The following is a 17,569-nucleotide window of genomic DNA, read 5'->3' as shown; positions in this document are numbered from 1 at the left end:
CAAGTATCTTAAGTATTTTAAGACATAACTGTAAATTATATAACAAAGTAGATAATTTAGAAGAAATAGACAAATCTCTGTGTGTATACCACCTACCAAGATTAAATTATGAAGAAATAAAAAATCCTACAGATCATCGTATAGTAAGGATGTTATAATAAAAATTTCCCCAGCAAGAAGGCCCTGGGACATGATGGCTTCTCTGCCGAATTCCACCAAACACTTAAAGAAAATTAATATTTTCAGTACCTTCCAAAAGAATTGAAGTGAAGGAAATTTTTCCAAAAGCATTCTATGAGGTCAGCATTTACCTTAGTACTGAAACCAGATAGACGTCTGTCGGGGAGAGAGGAGATTTCTGAATAACAGATGCAGAAACCCTCAATATAATATTAACAAACCAGATTTAGTACCACATTAAAATATCATTCTCCAAGGTATTTCACCCAGGAATGCAAGGACAACTCACCATGGACAAGTAATAAACACAATAAAGGAAACTCTGTGATTTGTGAAAACACGGATGAACCTGAAGAACACTATGCCAAGTGAAATAAGCCAGAAGCAGAAAGATAAATGTAGCATGTTCTCCAGTGTGGAGTCTAAAGCTGCTGAGTGTTTAGAAGTTTAGAATACACTGGCTGAGGAGAGGACAGACTTGGGAAGATGGAGGAGGTAGCAATTTACAGGTAGGAGACATGTTAGGATGTTCTATTGCACAGTGGGGTGAATATAGAGAATGGTAGTGTGCTATTTATTAAAAAAAAATACTAGAAGAAAGGAATTTGGATGTTTTCACCACAAAGAAATGATGACCATCAAGGAAATAGGTAAAATTACCCTGATTTTGAATATTATACAGTATATACATGGAATAGGATATCATGTGGAACCCCTTAACAGACATATATATATATATATATATGCTTATATATTAATTTGAATATATATATATATATTTATATTTATGTGTCAATTAAAAATCAAAGACCAGCCCAAAGACTCTTGGACACTTTGGCTTTGAAGTTTTGTTGATGAAAAGGAACAAAGGAGGCATCGGCTTACAGGGGAAATGAAATATTTGGTTTTGGATATGTTAGAGAAGACTAGAATTATGCAGGCAACCATATTTCATTTTTTTGGAGAACAAAGTACTTATGAAAAATATAGGTACTAAGTCAAAAGAAAAACTATGAGAATGGATAAATCACCAGAAGGAAAGATATCAATGGATAGCAAGCATCACTACCACCCCCCACCACCACCCCACCTCCTCACCACCACCACCCCCACCCCACCACCTCACCACCACCACCCCCCCACCCCACCACCTCACCACCACCCCACCACCTCACCACCACCCCACCACCTCACCACCACCATCATCACCATTACTACCACCCCCCACCACTATCACCATCATTGCTACTACCACCACCACCACCTCCACCACCACCTCCACTATCACCACCACCTCCACCACCTCCACTATAACCACCACCTCCATCATCACCTCCACTATCACCACCACCTCCATCATCACCTCCACTATCACCTCCACCTCCATCATCACCTCCACTATCACCACCACCTCCATCATCACTTCCACTATCACCACCACCTCCATCATCACCTCCACTATCACCTCCACCTCCATCATCACCTCCACTATCACCACCACCTCCATCATCACCTCCACTATCACCTCCACCTCCATCATCACCTCCACTATCACCACCACCTCCATCATCACCTCCACTATCACCTCCACCTCCATCATCACCTCCACTATCACCACCACCTCCATCTGCTTTCTTATTCAAAATGAAAACTTTCACTGAAGTTAGACACTTGTTGAGTTGGTCAATGGGCATGATGGTGGTAGGTAGTAGGCAGAGTAGTAAGCAGCCAAATGACTACTTTTCTAGACATGTGTTAAAGCATTTTTATTCTTCCCTGTGTTCTAGATCACTAAATAGCAAGACCAGTGGCTAACCTGCAAGCACCGAACTTCATCTTCACATGCCCATTTTCTGGGGAGAGGCCTGGACCAGCTCATTGCCTAGCTGAAAATTAGCCCACATCCCGTTCCTCATTTTGATGACAGAATCCTCCACACTCAGTTCCCTCCCCTGTGAATAATTTGTCAAGAATAAGACAATAAGCTGTGTTGTGTACCTTTGGTTGTGCAAATGCATGACCCATTCATTTTATTAAAAATAAAATTTAGAACAGAATTTGTTTTTAAAACCAGACCAGTTATCACAGGAAATATTCCAGAAGAAAACTAAGGAGGTTCTCATTTGCCCCAGAGCAGTGAGTTCACCATGACCTTATTCTTGGGTCACTGGACAGAGAGTTCTCAGGAGCTGAGTTTACCTGTTTTTATTTTGAGAAGAGAAAATGTCTTGAATATTTATTGGAGATGGAATTAGGAGTGACCTTGGTGTCACCAGATGGAAGTCAAATGTATTAATGAGGGCTATCCACATCAGAGTTCTGTCTGTTAATGCTGTCTGTTTTATTTTAATGAAAGTTGGAGTGAGAACCCATCTTTAAAGAGAATAGCTACCTTGGCTGTCCATTTTCTAAAAGAATAAATGAACCGTCTTTGACTCATTCGGTAGGATTAGGGGCATAACCGCTGCCTGGAGAGTGGCCAAAGGTGATTCAGAGCAGGCTACCCCTGGGGTGATTTGGCAGGCTCCACATACCAATGATAAACTAATTTCCTCACATGCCTAAATTGCTGTAATGAAATCTGGGCGTGGCCCCCTGGCTTTGGGTGGTGTGTATACAGATGCAGGAGATGTGGGTGTGGCCCCTTGGCTTTGCATGGCTTGTCTGCAGCTGTCTTAGTCATAGTTTGGTTCTCTTATTTAATCTATTGGTGTTGTTTTTTAGTCTTCTCAGATAGTTTTCTAGTTTTTTTTACCATGGTAAACCTGATATATGAGAAATCATGAGTCCAGAACAATTGTACATTCATTTGGAAGGGGAGGGAAAGAGGAGGGGAGGGGGAGGGGGAAGAAGAGACCACAAAGAAATACAAGGCCACCTTCACCTAACAACAGGGCACTGACACCTGTGAGTGTCACTCCTATTCTTTTCCTCCATTTGCTTGTGTTTAAAATTGGAGATGCCAAAGTGAACTCCCCATCTGGATCTCAGCAATGCATGAGGTTTCACATTTTAGTGTTGCTGTTGTATCTCAAGTCAACAATAATTAAACTAGTGTGGTGCTAGGCATAGGCATAGACAACAAGACCCATGGGAAGCAGGCGGCCTCACAGGCAGGTAAGGAAAGAGTGGGCCTTTGAACCAGAGGTATGTGGAACAATTCAGTTGGACCCTTCTCTACATGTGCACAGAATGAATTCTCAGTGTTCTTAATATCTTAGTGTAAAAGGGAAAACAACATGAGGTGATTTTTTGTTGCTTTTGAAAATGAATGGATATTTTCATGAACTTAAAGCATGAAAAGTTCTCTTAACAAGACAAGAAAGTATAGTGGATGAAGAACATGAGTGGCAACTGAACTACATACTGTGCATAAGCCCTTGTCACAGGACATACGCAGAATGAAAAATGAAGGTACAAAGCTGATGATCTTGGTGATGTCACTGCCCCTCTCAAGCTGCAGGCATGTGGTAAGGTGGCAGATCTGCTCAATGTGGTGACTTGTGCTGACCTCCTCTCTGCCACCCAGGTCCTGTTCCCTATCAAAGCAATTGCCTCAGAGGATAACATGAGCATGTTCCTCTAACCTGCTTACTTGGCTTCCTGAGTGTGTGTGTGTGTGTGTGTGTGTGTGTGTGTGTGTGTGTGTGCAACTTGTAGGAATCTGCTCTCTCCTTCTACCATGTTGGGCCCATGGATCAAAGTCAGATTGTCATGCTTGGTGGCAAACGCTGTGACTTGCTGAGCCATCTCTCTTGCCCCTGTGTATTGTTTTACATTGTGGGTGTAGTATTGAGTTCTGAGCAGTCCAAATGAGACACACTAGTTCCCTCCATATATTTTTACCAATTTGTGAATATATAAATTTTAATGGCTCACTGGATATAGACTACCATAGCAATTAGGGTTGTTGACTCTAGGGTCATCCTGCATCCATTTATATTTTGCATGTGTTAATTTTTAGCTGGGTAGTTAATTAGGGGAAAACTACCGTTTATGACAGTATCTATGTTACAGGTCTATTTTACAGACAGGGAAACTCAGGCAGGGGAAGGGCCATAATGAAAATAGATACTTGCACAATGTTTAGAATTGTGATTGTCAAGCAGTATAGTGGTTATTTCATTCATGCACACAAAAGGGTGAGTTTCACCATCCTTTGGTCCCAAGTACCAGTGCTGGGACCTTCCTTGAGAACCTCTCATTGTTGTCTGTACATAAAGGGCATGAAAGTCTGGGCTGAGAGGTTCAGGGATGTCCCAAGAAACACTGGTCCACATAAAGTAGTTCAGATGCCCTCAAAGGTCTGGATACAGGTGCTCACCTCCCACTAGATAACTGAGCACCGTGCATGTGATCTTTGTTTGGAGGCCTTTGTTGATGAGTGTGGATCACTCATAAGGCCTCATTATCCACTCTAAAGTAGACTTTCTAGAAGTGGGTGCTTGGCTTATCCCTTGCCTTCTTGAGGCTCCCCATAAGATTACTGCCTACACCTCTAATCTCAGATGCTGTCCTTCCCTTAAAACTACACTCTACTTCTCTCCACATGAATGTCAGGAAAGATGGCTTTCATGAGTACGTACTCTTTCCTTTCTGGCTAGCTATCGTTACATAAACTTCATCAGCCATCTGTCCCACTAAACTAACTTCTGGTGATCAGCAAGAGTTATTTTGGAAGTTGAAAAAACTGACTATTGACTATTTCTTTCCAATCTTACCATAACAATCCCAATTTCTTTTGAATGCCTCTGATTATCTAGGAGAAGGGTCATGTATAATGGAATAGAAAAAAAGATTAATATTTCAGGATATTATCTCATCATAACTGAATACATCATAATTTACTTAATTACTAGACATTTAGATTATTTGCAATTTTTAGCTATTAAAATGACATTGTATTAACATTGATAAAAAACCCTTCATATTTAGGATGACTTAGGATGAATTACCAGAATGGAAATTCTGGATCAAATAATACAAAAATGCAAAATGTTATTCACCACAAGTACTTTAAGGATTCTCTTATCTTGTATAAACTCAAACTGATGAAGCAACATTTTTCCTTTCATTAAAGAGCTAGTCCTCAAAGACTTAACACTTAGAGATTTAGTCTTTTAAAAACATGTCTCTACTGCTGTTTGCTGTCAAGGAAGAAAATGAAGGTTGGATTTGTGATTATTGTCTTGCTGTAACACTCAGTCATACTGTATAACAATCATGACCGCTTCATCCGTCTTCACAGTAGAGCAGAATAGAGTAGTTGGAGATAACATCTCTTGTCACTTTATCCAGCAGCTGCTGAATGTCAGGCTCTCCTTTGGAGACTCACACAAACAGCACCATAGCCAGCATCGAGGATGATACTACCCTGTGCCCACATTGAGGATGCCTTATTCAGACTGTTCTTTTCAGCAACATGTCTTATATTTGTGTCTGATCATGCAGCTGAATATTATTGACAATTAGAAAATTAGTGATTGTTATTCATATCTTATACTTTGCTTTCTGAAATTTACAATTAACTGAAAAAAGTAACATCCAGAATGTAATAAAAGTTTATTTCAAAGGAAATACACACACACACACACACACACACACACACACCAAGTTTCTTTACATATATACACAAGGTTTATGTTTTAAGCAGCAAATTTATGTTTCTCTCTTTCCATTAATATTTATCCTACATGATGATTAAAAGAAAACTTCCTTATAATCATTTCTTTTAAAAAATGAAGAGAATTAAATGACACATAAAATGTCCCTTCTGTGTGTGTGGGGGGGGGGGGGGCATGTATGTCTGTGTGTGCATGTGTATGTGTATGGGTGTGCTTGTCTTGCATATGTGTGGATACCAGAGGCTGATTTGGCTGTTTTCTTCTATTGCTCTCCATCTTATTTTTTGAGATAGCATTTCTCACTGAATTTGGACCTTGCCATTTAGGCCAGACTGTTTGACTGGGTAGCCCCTGGACTCTGTCTGTGTCTACCTCTTCCCTGCATTTGGGTTACAGAGTAGATGGCCACACTTGGTTTTTTACTTGGGTGCTGGGGATGCAAACTCAAGTTTTCATGCTTTTGCACCAACAATTTTGCCTACTGAACCTTCTCTGTAGTCTAGATTCTTGTAAGTGTTGTAATAAACATATATAAGATCTACATATTATAGACTAAAAGACCTTTAGCAGTTTGAATAGTAACAGTTTAAGGCTATACAGTAAAAAACAATTTTAATTTTACTGGGTATTTAAAAAAGACTAGATTGGTGCAAGTGTCATGGCCAGTGGTTCAAAGACAATATGACCTGTTGGCAGGAGGTGATTAAAGCTACCGGGGTGTGATATGTAGTGATGATATGAGTTTCTGGGTCCACCAATGGCCAACTTTTAATGTGCCTAGTCCTTAAAAAGAAATGAGTAAAGGACTGCACTCCAAGGGGCATCAAAATCATGGTTATGCCCATTATATTTTCAAGCAGGTAATTGTACACCAAAATATATACTATAAACTGATGTGTCTTGTAGTGGGAGGGATATGTTGTCTGCTCTAATGTGATGACTCAAACAAAAGAGAACGGTTTGTCAACCTGAACCTACCACAGATACCAGGCCTTTTTATGAGCTGGCCTCTATTCGCCTATATCTCTATCTTGAAATTCTCTATGAAGAACAAAAGGTACTTACTAAGAATAAATAAGTGTTGTCGTATACTGTCTCACTGTTACTATGAACATAATCATGTAGGAGAAACTACACTACAGTGCTCTGGGATCCAGTTCATGGCCACCTGGCCCTCATGAGGACTCGTGCCAAGTGTCATCCACCAGCTCTGTTCAGAGCTGACTTGATTTTCTTTACTTTCCCATGTTCCCCTTGTCTTCTCTGCCCTCAGCTAGAATACTTTTCCTGAGTTAGAGAACTTAATACAAAAATTACTGAAAATTCTGTCTCTGGAAGTAGAAAAGCTCAACATTTTATTTAAATATGGAGCCATCATCAACTGTGTTGCCATGGAGACCCTTCCTCCCATGTGCTCAGCAACATGTCTGCTGCCAATTATCCAGAAATAACTTCTCTATTTCTATGGAGTTTTCTGTGTCTCACCTACTGCTGCTTCTGCATTCTGTTTGAGCTTGAGTGAAAAGAGGAGGGCTTTTATTTCTATCCCTTGTAGGCAGGAAAGGAAAATTTCAACATGTCCAAGCTGAAAAAGCTCCCTACTGTGTAATATTATTACATATCCTCATTAGCTACAGCAGATGAAAGGTGACTTAAAAAATATTCATTTCAAGTGATAAATAGACTAGCACCTTGATGACCCTGGTGGGAAAGGTGTTGTGTGTTTTGTGTCAATTTAAAGTTTTTACGTTATTGGCTTTATGGACCTTTTCTTTTTTCACAGTAGTTTGATGAGTCGTGTTATGCCCCACTGGGCTAGGATGGGATGTGCTAGCTTCTCCGTTTCAGTTTGGCTGATCCATGGTTGGGAAGCACAGGACCATGTGGGCATACTTTTAAACACTTGCTGTGTGTTTTAAACACTGAGCAAGTCCATGGGTGGCTTGACAAAATAGCAGGATTTCAACTGGCTCATCTCTCTCTATAGGCCTGAAGCCTCTGGGGTAACAGGGATTCACTCTGCATTCTGCTGTGTGCTGAGAGCTCATAATGATGCCTCTGCACAGGCTCAGTCATGTGGTGGTGTGCAAACAGCTCCATTTCTAGGAAGGCTCCCATGGATCACCTTAGAGTGTGGTTGAATAACTCATTTGTTTGTTAATGATTTCTCCTTCCTTCCTTCCTTCCTTCCTTCCTTCCTTCCTTCCTTCCTTCCTTCCTTCCTTCCTTCCTTCCTTTCTTTCTTTCTTTCTTTCTTTCTTTCTTTCTTTCTTTCTTTCTTTCTTTCTTTCTTTCGTGTGTGCCAAACTGAAATGGAGAAGCTAGCACATCCCATCCTAGGAGCTCACTACTCCTTAGTTTTTCTGAATAGCAGCCCAGTGGGGGCATAACATGACTCATCAAACTACTGTGAAAAAGAAAAGGTCTATAAAGCCAATAATGTAAAACTTTAAATTGACACAAAACACACAACACCTTTCCCACCAGGGTCATCAAGGTGCTAGTCTATTTATCACTTGAAATGAACAAAAACGTGTCCAAGCGTGCATACGCATATGTACACCATAAAGGTCAGAAGACACTTGGAGTTAGTTATCTTTTTCTACTGTATGGGGCCTGGGGATCAAATTCAGGAACTCAGATCTTTAGGCTTGTTGGCAAATACCCTCACCCACTGAGATATCACACTGGTCCCACAGATCTGTTCTGATATGCTAAATTTCCTGTCTGTTCAGGCAGCAGGGATGGAAAAACTAAGAAAGATCTTTGAGTCTTTTGCCCAACTTACCAGTGGAGTTACAAGGCTTGTCTAACTTTTTTCTCTGTATTTACTGTCTCCTGGAAGCTTTGGAGAAAATGTAATACAGAAGACTAGGGTACCACCAAGGAGCACATCCCAAAGTCCCACGAGCTAGGTCTGAGATGTAGATGACAGAGAGCAAGGGAGGGCAGTGAGGACGCCTCACCTGAGACATTTTCTAGATCAGTTTCCTAACCTGAGGGAATCAAATCTTTCACATCATTAAGGTTTTCCTCAGACTAGAATCCTCAAAGAATCCAAAGGAAATTAGGAACGCAAGTGATCGCTTAGCTTGTCCATCTTTGGTAGGTACCGTAACTGTTCGGCCTCCACGGTCATCGGCAGAATACAAATCATTATGTCTTTTGGGCATCACAAAAGTTTTTCTCCCCAAAGCTTTGTCCTGAAATCCATTGTAGAGAGGAACCACGGAGAGGAGTCCCAGATTTTAGGAAGTAGTGTTGCAGGGCCAGAGGCAAGGTGCTCTTTGAATTGCCATACTGCTAAATGAAATTTTGAGAATTTTGCCTTCTAAAACCCAGTCACATTAGTACACAGACATACATGTACTGAAGTTTTTGCTGTAGTGTCATTTTAACAAAAACTGATATTAAACTGCCTTAATTGTCTAATAAAAGTTGTCATAAAAATGACACAGGAGCCATCTGGGTATAGTGACAAACCCTTGAGATCTTAGTACTTGGGAGGCTGAGGCAGAGGGTCCAGCAATCCTGGACAGCATGAGCAATTTGGGGGCAGTCTGGGCTACATAATAAGGCCTGTTTGGAAACAAAACAAGATAATAAATATATACACTCATAAACATACGCAAACACAGAAGAAAAAGCTGAAAAGCCCAAATCCTCCAAAGAGGATAGACTAAAGTAAGGTGCATTATGTAGTGAGCTCTGCCATTGTGCTTTATAGAGCATAGAGTAGAGCTTTAAGGTGTGGATCCAGATTAGTGCATGGTACTATATGGGCACAGAAGAATCTGGAAGGCTATGAGCCAATCTATGAACACTTGTTAGCTATAAACAATTTAGAGAGATTGTTTTTTCTATCCGCTTCTGTTAATCAGGCTTTTGTTGCTCTGACTAAACACCCAAGAGAAGTAATTCACAAAAGGACTTTCCTTTTCTTCATGGCTTCATTGATTTTATTCCATAGTTGTGCACGTTTTTAGTTTCAGATCTATACTAAGGCAGATGTCCTGGTGGTGGGCATGTAAGGTGGATTTTCATCACTTGTGGTAGCTGGGAATCAGAAAGATGGACAGGGGAAGGGAGGGAGAGAAGAGAGACAGGGAGGAGTAGGTAGAGCTGAGAAGAGGAGGAGATGGAGAGTGAGACCTGTTCAGGACAAGATAGTCTCCAAAGACCATCTCCCCTCACCCACCCAGTGACCCTTCCTCCAGCTGAGACTCACCTCCTAAAAGTCCCAGAACCTCCCCAAACAGTGCCACTAACTGGGAACCACCAAGATATAGGGCCCTTTTCACATTCAGTCACAACACTGCTGCATATGCTAGTTTAGGTGCAGAAATCATATAATCTAGGTAAAAAGTTATTTTTACATATCCTGACAATCACAGATGACAGTTATAACAATGGCACACTCTCACTGATGCTCTTGGCTCATGTGTGGTTATTACTCCCTGAGACAATGCTACCTCTTCATCCTCCCTTCAAGAGACTAGTCAAGTTCATGTGACTCTAGGGCTGTTCCGGTGAGTTTAAACTGTCAACTTGACACAGCGTAGAACCACCTGGGAAGAGAGGCTCAGTGGGGGATTGTCTAGATCAGGTTGGCCCATGGGCACGTCTGTGGAGCTTATGTTGATGTGAAGGCCCAGAAGGCACCATTCTTTAGGTTTTGGGTCCTGGACCATGTAAGAGTGGGGAATGTGGGTTGAGTGAGGCACACATGGATTTATCTTTCTATGGTCTTTACTGTGGACTTGACTGGTTGCTTCAAATTCGTACCATGCCTCCTTCCCTTTAAGGATGAACTGTAACCTAGAGCTGTAAGCTAAATCAACCATTCCTTAAAGCTGTTTGGTCAGGACATTTGATCACAACAGCAAGAAATGAACTAGGACAGGGGTGACCTTAAATAGCCTGCTAGTTCATCTTTTAAAGACATTATAAGCTTTATACTTTTATGAAAAGAAAATTACATAAAACTTTATGTAAAATGAACTTGAGAGCCATTAATATTGATGGGCCTCTTTGGGTTCAGATAACATGCCCTGCAAAGTACACTGTTTGCTCTTAAACTTCTCAAAGGAGTGGGGAGAAGAGAAATATGTAAGACAAGGCAGCTCTCAAGCAGTTCCTGACCTGATGTGTGTATCTGGATATTCTGAGGACAATCAGAAGGCCTAGTGTCATCTTTATAAAAGAGGTGTCTCCACAATGTGGTATGCTTGTATGACTTGGACATTTATGTGGTAGACTGAAGTCATAAAGACGTAAACCTCTGTGAAGATGAGGGGTTCATTTCATTTTCTGTCATATACCTGATGTTTATTGTCAGATATTCAATATACTGAATATTCATCCACTGCATAAATAGAAAGTCAAAGCCTGCATTAGGACCAGTCTGACAATAGCAGCCTATGGATCCATCAGCCAGTTGGCCAATGGATGCTCTGCATTCTCTTGGTGTTTAGCTCCCTGGACAAGCTAACAGAGTGAGTCCTTTGGCAACATCTTTGGGAGATCAATTATTCCTTGGACCCCTTTGCTGACTGCCTGAAAGAAGACAGAGAGGGGCAAGGTCTCTGCAGTAAACTTTGCCTGACTGCTCTGTGTGACCCACTTTTCACAGGCTGAACATTTGCACAGATCCCTCCACTTGTCTCTGTATCATGTGACCTGAGCTCATTGTGGAGTGGTGATGGATAGCTTGAAGGACTGCTCCTCTTGTGTAGTGACCAGGAGCTGGAAGTAAAGGGACTTGTCACTGGCCCCCAGTGCAGGAGCTGCAAAGCAAATCAATGCCCCCCAACGTTGCTGGAGTTCTCTGTCCACTCACACAGGCTGTTGTACTTCGAGGCCTTTGGAGCAGCTTGATGGATTTTAGGGAGCGGTGCTTGTTACTTTAATTAAGATTTGCACAATAGGCTCAAGGTCTTGTGGGGAAGAAGAACAACACAAAGCAAAGCTAAGGAGGCTCCTCTTCTCTGAGCATTAACTTGGGTTCAGAGTGTACCAGGGCTTACTTGAGAAAAAGATCTGTTTTGTTTGAATTTCTGGAATTGCAATATTTTGCACTTTTGAATGGAATTCTTGTTTGAGTTTTTGCTGTGTAGCTCTGGATAGAATCTTCCTTTCTACCTGCCTGGTATTTCAAACAGGCCCAGATGTTTTAGCAGAAAGTATTGGATTACTTGAAGTGTGCCGTCCTAGAAGGGCAGGGCTCATCTTCAGGGCAGCTGTGAAACATGTCAGTAATTTTTTCCCTTTCCTTGTTTGTTCCCTCACTCAAGTGTTCAGTTCCCTCATGTCCCTAGCCCTTTCCACATCTAAATGTATCCTCCACTTCCAGGAATGCATAGAAAAACTAATCAGATAGCTGTTCATTTGACAGCACACACAGTAGGCCTAATAGGAGCCAGGTACTTTAACATTTATCTCAGCTATCTATTACTGTGTGACAACCACCAGAGCAGCTGAAACAACACATATTTGTTAGCCTGAACTTCCTGTCAATCAAGAGTCAGTCACAGCTTAGACTTAGATGAGTCCTCTCCTTAGTGTCTCATCAGGCTAAAAATCTATGTGTTGTCCAAACTGAAATCTATGGTGATAATTGTGTTCCTCAAATTATTGTGCACCATAATAAACTTATCTGGGTTCAGAGGCCAGAAAGTGGTGGCACATATGCCTTTAATCCTATCACTTGTGAGGCAGAGATCCATCTGGATCTCTGTGAGTTTAAAGCCACACTGGAAACAGCCAGGCATGGTGACTCACACTCTTAATCCCAGGAAGTTAGCCTTTAATCCCAGGAAGTGATGGCAGAAAGCAAAAAGGTATATAAGGCGTGAAAACCAGAACTAGAAGCTTTTTAGCCTGGTTAAACTTTCAGACTTTTGAGAAGCAGTTCAGCTGAGATCCATTTGGATGAGGACACAGAGGCTTCCAGTCTGAGGAAACAGGATCAGCTGAGGAACTGCAAGGTGAGGAAGCTGTGGCTTGTTCTGCTTCTCTGATCTTCCAGCATTGACCCCAGTACCTGGCTCCAGGTTTATTTTTATTAATAAGACTCTTCAAGATTCATGCTACAGAAATCTTCTCTGATGCTTGATATGTTCATCTAAGCTCTCAATAGACTATTGGTAGAATTCATTTGTTTTGCAGTTATAAGTTGTAGATCCCTGTTGTAAGCTAACTGTTAGTTGGGAATCACTCTCAGCTCCCAGGGCCACACCAAAGCCTGTCACATCTCTTCTTACAAGATGAATATTAACTTCTTCAGGGTTTGGGACAGGATCCTACTGCTGCTACTTAATTCTGACATCATTTAAGGATTTGCCTAAGTCAAGCGCAGCTAGGATCATGGACCCACTGATGAACTCCCAAGATTGTCATCTTCAGGATATCTTACCATTTCTCATACAATATAACCTTATCATAAGTGTAAATTCCCATCTTACTTATAAATCCAACCTCTGTTTAAGGAATGGGACTTTAACAGGATTTATACTACAGAGAGGTAGAAGACTGCGATCTTGAATTATCTCAGAATTGTGCCTACTGAATTTATGTGTTTCAAAATATTCATGTTCTTTGCCCTGATAACACATTTGCTAGGAAATCTAGAAAATACTAACTAGACCATTTTAATTTGTAAAAAGTATTATACAAACAGATTTGTTTGAGAAAATGCTGAACAGGGAGATAGTGGATGGGTTGACACTTACATGGAGCACTGTGAAGGAGAAAGAGTGGCAGTCACAGATGTCTGCAGGAGGGCCATTGCGTTGACATTGACCAGCAAGTGCAAAGCATGGAATTTCTGAAGAAGAGGAGCAGAGGTTGGTGTGATGACAGCAGAGTGAAGGAAAGAGGTCACAGATGTGGAGGGGCCAAGGTTACACTGGAGGCGAAGTCACTTCGAGAATGTTTGGGAATCAGAGGTGAAAGTGTAATATTGTCAGGGCACACACGGCATCTCATGTACGATTTCTCTGCTTAGAAATTAGATCACAGAAGTTCAGGAAGTTAGGCTAAGGTGCTGGAGTGGAAACTGCTAAGAATCAGTGACTGGACTGGAAGGGTGGTACTGGAGATGGAGAAGGGAATGGAGAAGAGTTCTATTTGAAGGAGACAGGGCAGAAGTTGCTACAGAACTAAATGATACCTGGCAAAGGCTACTCCTCACCTTGCTGATGGTCACATAGTTGGGGATGCACCTCAGTGGTAGAAACCTTGGCCTGGTATTTGCAAGGCCCTGGGTCTGCCACTCTGAAAAACTGAGTCCTGATTTTAGTTTGAATGTGAACTGTCCCCCACAGGCTCTAATGATTTGAGACTCAGTCCCCAACTGGTAGCACTGTTTGGCAAAGTTGTGGAACCTTTAGGCAGTGGAGTTTTGTTGAGGATGTGTATCACTGGAGGTGGTCCTTGAGGCTCTACAGCCTAGTCCTACTTCTGCTTACTCTCTGCTTCCTGGCTAGATTCAATGAGACCACCCACCTGCTGTTTCTGATACAGTGTCTTCACCATCACAGAGAATGTGGTGACTTGTATCCCCTTAAACCACAAGCTGAAGCAAACCCTTCCTGCCTTAAGTTGCTTCCTTTCTGGTATTTGGCCACAGTGACAAGAAATATAATTAATATAGTCACCTAATTAAAAAGCATCAAGCACCTATAGTCAGGCTCAGTAGTAGCAAGCTCAGCCCCAAAATCTACCAAGGAAACCAGGCAGTAAATACCATTAATTGAGAATGCTTGACATATACTGCTAGTCAACATCCCCCCACTGTTAACAATTATAGGGAGAGGTAGTAGGGGTTACTAAACAAACTTGACACATCTGTAGCTTTCTTTTAAACCAGGATAATGATGCCCAGGGCCAGGGTAGAGTAAAGTGGATCGGGTAGAACAAATCCGCTGATGACAAGGCTTCAAGAAGAAGATGAGCTTCCCTGGCAGTTAATAAGGGAAGCCCACCGTGGAACTCTGGGTGATCTTGGACTTTCCTTGTAAAAAGCAACACAGCTGCACAACAAACAGTGAAAAGGCAGAGGGCAAATACTCAATTTGGGGTAATTGATGTTTTTTTTTTGTCTGTGAGCCAGGTTTAAGGGCTAAGATGATTAGCCCTTAAACTATTCAAATTATCATAAGGAGTGCTCCTTCACCACCTGCCCTCTGACCACTCTGTCCAGAGGCAGAGAAAAGCACCACACAAGCCACGGACATAGTGACTGGTGCTTAATGGTCTACAAGCTAGAGCTGAGAGTGTCATTTTCAAAGAAATGGCTGTAAGTTATCCTAATACAGACAAGGACAGTGGGAAGTGAAGGGTTTTCAAATGTTGGAGCTAAACCAACGGACTTGAAACATTACTTGTGCCACAGGGTGCTGTTTTTGTTTTTCTTTGCTGTTAATATTGTTTTTTAATGTCAGGTCAGCTCAAAGCCTCTTGGTTCCCAGTGGAAACAGTAAGATACATCTCTATGAGAAGAACACAATTCTATTGGACATGATAAATTTAATTCAATAGTTATATACAGTTCGATTGGCTTTGAAAATTGTAAATTTATAAACACAAGATTCATTTGCTTTTGGGATACCATCTTACAAGGACTCCAAGTTGTAATAAGGCTCGTTAAGAAAGGGAATGGTTCAGTTGCCTTTAACCTGCTAACTATGGGTGGGTTAGGACTTATGTTGGCCTTTTCTGTGTCAGACACACAAATTGCAAGCCCAGCACCACTTTGAGATCTTTGGCAGCAGTTAACTCTGCAGCTCACACACGATTGAGCCTGTATGATAATGAGTATTCAGAGACGGGTAATGCCTGGGGGGCATTCACCAACCTAAGACAGAGAGCCTGTGTGCCCTGGGCAGGCATCTCCATGATGGATAAGGTGATCTGCTGACGTCCCACACAACCTAAGTCAGAAGCTCATTTTCTAGTAAAAGGGGACCTGTAGGGCCCTGGTCCCCATTTTGGGTAACTGTTGCCTTGCTTGCTGACCTTAACCTTGATATCCTCCCTATGCTAATTCCCTGCCAGGTTCCACCCTCCTGAATGCTTAAGGGAAGTTCCTTGTCTGTGTATCCTGCATAATGGGCATTAACAGCTTAGATGCAAGATTGTAAAACATTGGTAGCAAACTTCTGCCCTCCGGGGTCCTCCCAATGTGCTGTAAGCCTCCCTCCTTTAATAAACAGCATTTGGCAAAAAAAAAAAAAAAAAAAAAAAGAAAAAAAGAAAAAAAGAAAAGAAGCACCACCAGCTGATGGGACAGGGATCTGGATTTCCACACAGATTTGATCACCTTTGGGAGCTGCCACATAGATCTTTCCTCATCACTGTACTAAATCAATAAAGTAGTCTGGAGAAAAGAACACAAAAGAAAGGCGACAGGGCCAGAAAACCACCGTGAGGTCTGAGTGCCACATTTCCTGCTGACTGTAGAAGATCTGCCACAGCAGTCACAGCTCAGAAGCATAAGTAGGCATAAGGATTGAAGAGCTAACACTTGTGGAGGCTGATCATGGGTTAGACAGTATGCTGGTTATTTCACATAATTATCTAAGTCATTTTTATAACAATTTTGTCTTTTGGGTAGTAGGATTGCATAAGGAGGCTGAGCCCTACAATCTCTCCAGTATCACTTGGTTAATGAGCTTGGTTAGGGGCTTTTTCTGTGACATCTCTGCTTCCCATGGTGTATAAGGAATGAGAAATAATTATGAAAGCCATCTGGACCTACAAAGTCAGCCTTGAAGTAACTCGGGTTAAAAATATTCAAGGATGAATTCTATGAGGTACTAGAGCATCACTGATGATAAGCACATTGAAGAGAGCCTGTGAAAACACACTGGGTGTTTTCACATCAGTGACAGGAACGAAAATGCCCATGCCCTCAGTCTCTAAGGCAACGTCCTCTGGTGAGGACTCATTTTTTTCACTTCAGGTGAATTTCACCACGAGTGCTTGTCTTAGTCCTTACAGGTGAGTGTTTGTCTTAGTCCTTACAGGCTCCTATAATAGGATATTTCAGACTAGAGAAATGAGGAACTGTGTTGTTGCTAGTAGGAACTCCACAGTACCAGCAGATTTGCTTTCTAGTGAAGATCTATTCCTTAATAAGATGACCACACACACACACACACACACACACACACACACACACTCATGAGGGCAGAGCTGCTCTGAATGAATCATTTTTTGAAGCCCCTGCCTCTTAGTAATGGTTTCCCCATACCCACAGGAGGTATGTTTCAAGACCCCGAGGGCTATGTACATCTGTGGCTGGTGCTGGGCCCTCTGCACAGTATGCTTTTTCCTAAGTACATCTCTTTCCACCCCCATCTCTCCCTCTCTCTCTCCTCTTTGATGCATGTGCATGTTCATATGAAAAAGTGCGTGTGCATTGTGTGTGCAAGTGTGTATGCAGGTGTTCATGTGGAAGCCAGGAGTTGACACAAGGTATCCTTAATCTACTTTGGTTTTGAGACTCAGGTTCTCACTGAAACCAGACCTCACTGATGTAGCTAGGCTGCCTGGTCAGAGAGCAGCAGGATGTTCCTGTCTCCAAATCCACCCTCCCGAGCCCCAAAGCTGGGACTGCAGATGTATGGTGCCATGCTTGTTGTTTTATGTAGATGCTAGGGATCTGCATTCTGTTCCTCATTCTTGCATATCAGGCCTTTTACAACGGACTCATCTCTGTTCCTCTTCCCATATCACCATCATGTGACAGCAAAGCCAGCATT

General features: G+C 41.9%; 1 long non-coding RNA gene across 2 annotated transcripts in view; it reads left to right on the top strand.

Annotated features, from left to right (window-relative positions):
• Positions 1-17,569, top strand: part of LOC114707340 — a 242,212-nt gene that overhangs the window by 149,412 nt on the left and 75,231 nt on the right. Inside the window, exon 7 of one of the 2 annotated variants that reach the window (XR_003736639.2) lies at positions 1,968-2,979. The exons of the other annotated variant lie outside the window; for it this stretch is intronic. This is a non-coding gene — a long non-coding RNA (uncharacterized LOC114707340). Of the gene's footprint in view, positions 1-1,967; positions 2,980-17,569 lie in introns of those variants that run through there. 2 annotated transcript variants of the gene reach the window in all.

The sequence above is a fragment of the Peromyscus leucopus genome, chromosome 8b (assembly GCF_004664715.2).
Source record: "Peromyscus leucopus breed LL Stock chromosome 8b, UCI_PerLeu_2.1, whole genome shotgun sequence".
NCBI lineage: Eukaryota > Metazoa > Chordata > Mammalia > Rodentia > Cricetidae > Peromyscus > Peromyscus leucopus.
Note: the sequence above shows the minus strand (reverse complement) of the source record. Positions and strands in the feature narration are given on the sequence as shown.